The 3,678-nt window shown below is 48.0% G+C and overlaps 1 pseudogene across 1 annotated transcript; it reads left to right on the top strand.

Annotated features, from left to right (window-relative positions):
- The first annotated feature begins 1,621 nt into the window (after positions 1-1,621).
- LOC309840855 (large ribosomal subunit protein eL32 pseudogene) lies at positions 1,622-2,136 on the top strand (annotated as a pseudogene). The gene has a single exon. The product of its transcript is annotated as a large ribosomal subunit protein eL32 pseudogene (transcript).
- Positions 2,137-3,678: the final 1,542 nt, after the last annotated feature.

Raw genomic sequence — 3,678 nt, 5'->3', positions numbered from 1 at the left:
TCTCATTTGTTTAGTAAGCGTGTGGGAAGTCACGTAGACGAGCGCACAACACATAGCACAGACTCTTGCCCAGTGCTACTGAACTTTTCCCGTCCTAAACCTTTTGTTAGGTTATTTGGACTTTAAAGGAGGCACAAGTCAGGGTCTGGTTTGGTTCTCGTCTCAAGCCTTATTGCGGCCTCCCACACTCACCGAAATGAGAACATGGCTCAGGGTTATGGAGTGAATATACCCTTTAGGAAACATTAAAGGACATAGCATAACTGGTCCGGGGTCACCCAGCCTGTGAGAGGCATGGGTGAGATTCAGACTGCACTGGGTGCCACAGCCATTATCAGCTCACCTTAGTGTCCAACCTGGTCCCAGAAGGTTCCTGCTCAGGACTTTGCTTTGTGCTGAGCTGGGCTTGCTTCCTGCCTTTGAAGCCATTTTCACAGTGTATCCCCAGCCCACCCTCTCACATTGAGCATCAGGGCTGCCTTGGCTGGCCTCTGTTGATCGTGCCATTCCTCTCAATCCCTCTGTCACCCCTCCGGCCCACTGTCCTACTGCCCTCTGTCCGGTGGGCCAAGTTCTGAGTTTCTTACCTGCACTTCCTCTTAACTGTGCTCTGTTGAAATCCTCTCTAACAGGGAAGACCTGCTTATCAGAGCAGCTTGATTTGGAATCCATCTCCCCTGGAGGTCAGAGCTTCTGACCATCATGTCCCCAGCCTCAGCACTGGGGATGCCTGCCCAGCCTATTCTGGGTGCTCGTGGAGCTCTGGGATCTTGGAGAAGATTTGCCATGAAAATAAGCATTTATACATAACACGGAAGAGAAGATTTGAGGAAATTGAGTGAGTGTCATTTGGTAATGTTTGTGTTAGGATGGTTCTGAAATTTCTGGGCCCTGAGTTACCAAGAACCCTAGGTTGCCCAGCTGGAAGGACCTCAGATAGATCAGCTGGGCTCCTCACCTCATTTGACAGATGGGAAGTTGAGGCCCAGAGCTTAGTGCCACAGAGCAGGAGTGAGGAGAGATGTTAGTGACAGGAATAAACCATAGGGTAAGCACAAAGTGGCTGAGCCTGGGCTTTGTTTATGCAAATGAGTTGCTAAAACAGTGGGCCTGAGGCTGCTGACTCTATCTAGTGGCCAGCAAGAAGTAACACCAGCCCACACCTTCTGAGGTTTAACTCATGCCAGGAATGATTCTCAATGTTTTATTTGTGGGCACCTGGGTGGCTCAGTTGTTCAGCTGAGGTTATGCTCCCAGGGTGCAGGGATCTAATCCTCACCAGGCTTCCTGCTCAGTGGGAAGCCTGCTTCTCCCTTTCACACTCCCCCTGTGTGTGTTCCCTCTCACCCTGTCTCTCTCTCTCTCTGTCAAATAAATAATAAAATCTTAAAACAAGAACAACAACACCAAAATGCTTTATTTGCCTTAGGAGATAGGGTCTGTTATGGCTACCATTTTAATGCATGGAAATATGGGCACAGGGGAGCTAAAGGAGTCCAAGGTCACACAGCTTGCAAGTGGAGGAGCCAAGATTTGAACCTTGGGCAGCCTGCCTCCAGAACCTGTATCATTTTTTCCCCTTGTGTATGTTATTTTTAAAAACCTTTCCCTGGGCTCTCTTCTTCGGCGCTGCCTGCGGAGGTGGCAGCCATCTGTTACTGGGCATCATGGCTGCCCTCAGACCTTTGGTGAAGCCCAAGGTCGTTAAAAGGAGGACCAAGAAGTTCATCCGGCACCAGTCAGACCGATATGTCAAAATTAAGCGCAACTGGCGGAAGCCAAGAGGCATTGACAATAGGGTGCGCAGAAGATTCAAGGGCCAGATCTTGATGCCCAACATTGGTTACGGGAGCAACAAGAAGACAAAGCACATGTTGCCCAGTGGCTTCAGGAAGTTCCTAGTGCACAACGTCAAGGAGTTGAAGTGCTGCTGATGTGTAGCAAATCTTACTGTGCAGAGATTGCTCAAAACGTCTCCTCCAAGAACCGCAAAGCTATTGTGGAAAGAGCAGCCCAGCTGGCAATCAGAGTCACCAATCCCAATGCCAGGCTGCGCAGTGAAGAAAATGAATAGACAGCTTGTTGTGCACGTCATATTTGTGTTAATAAAAGCATAAAACTAAAAAAAACAAAAAAACAAAAAAAAAAAACCTTTCCCTGAATTCTAACAGAGATGTGTAAACATTGTTAAGCATGTAGTTTATTGATCATCACAAAGCTTAGGTTCTGAAGCATTGTAGCAAGCTGGGGTGGGCTTTGATGTCAGACTTGGTTGGAATCCAGTTTCTGGTGCTGCATGACCTTAGGTGACTTACTCAGCCTCAGTTTCTGCACTGAGTTTGGCAGCCGTGTGATGAGTAGATCGTGTGACAGTGCCTAGAGGGTTTGGTGCCTGGCGAGTGTTTAATAAATGGTTTTCTCTTCTTAATAATGAAGATTCTAAGTTGTGTTGGTTTTGTTAAGCAGTCCGAATACCTTCCTCATCGGTCAGTTGCCTGTCAGTCGCCTTGTAGGTACTTGTGAGGAGTCACTTTGGTAAGTCACTATATATAGCTGAAACATTTGGGGGTAGTTGGGGGACACACCCCCCCTGCCCCCACTGCCCCTGCATTGAAAGTCTGTAATTTAAAATGTTCCACCTGTGCCTGTTTTTTTTTTGTTTTTTTTTGTTTTTTTTTTTTAAACATAACCACTTTGGGACAGTGAAAGTTATGTCTTCTCCTTAGGGTTGTGACGGAGCCTTTGGGGACCTGTAACAGCTTACTTCCAGTTTCTGTCTGGCATGCTGATGGGCCAGAACTTATTTTAACAACATTCCATCACATGCCAGGCACCTGGAAGGAAGAATATGTTGACCTTCTCGGAAATTATTTTTTGGAACTGTTTTTATCCTGAGGAATAACCCATTTAAAAATTGAATGATCTTTATGGTTGACTTTTCCACTCTACATAATGCAAACTGAAAAACTCGTTGTTTTCAGCTGCTTCTGCAGCAGTGGGAAGAGCAAGCCTGTGGGGTCCTCCCCAGGTTGGCCCCAGCACAGAGCTGCATCATTCTACACACCCCTCATGCCTTGTCTCCTTGTCTGTGAGGTGGTAATGATGGTGCAGGGAGCTCCAGGGGTTGTCGTGAAGGTTACAGAGATGGGGGGTGTAAACTTTGAACAGTGTGCCCCACATAAAATGCAGATCTGGTGAGCAGAGGCAGCTGCTCACATTAATTGTTGATGCCAAGGCACTGGAGTTCCACAACAGCCTAGGCCTTTCTTTCCTGGGTCCTTTTTGTCTCAGCCACCACCTTAGAGAAAGTGACTCAGCAAGGCTGGTGCTTGTGGAGCCCTCTACAAATCCAGCTAATTCACACGGGCGATGATGCCCTGGAGATAAGGGGCTTTTCCTGGGTGGTAGGACCCCATTTCAGAGGCTTAACTAGCCGCTTTCTCCTAACTGGTCGTGTCGTCCAGGGTCAAGATGAAGGCCTGCCAGGAGACTGGTGGTCTCACCAGAGTTTTCCACTGGAAGCATGAAGGACCCCATGGGGCTTCGTGCAGAATGACATGGGTGTTGGAGGGAGAACAGGGGGGACATCGCCTGTACCATCATGGGCAGGTCACTATATCTGGCTCACGCCGGCTTTCTTCCCATCTGGGAAATGGCAGAAGACCATGCTTTTTCACA

This window comes from Mustela nivalis (assembly GCF_964662115.1).
Source record: "Mustela nivalis genome assembly, chromosome: 9".
Taxonomy (NCBI): Eukaryota; Metazoa; Chordata; class Mammalia; order Carnivora; family Mustelidae; genus Mustela; species Mustela nivalis.
This window is presented reverse-complemented; position numbering and strand designations above follow the sequence as displayed.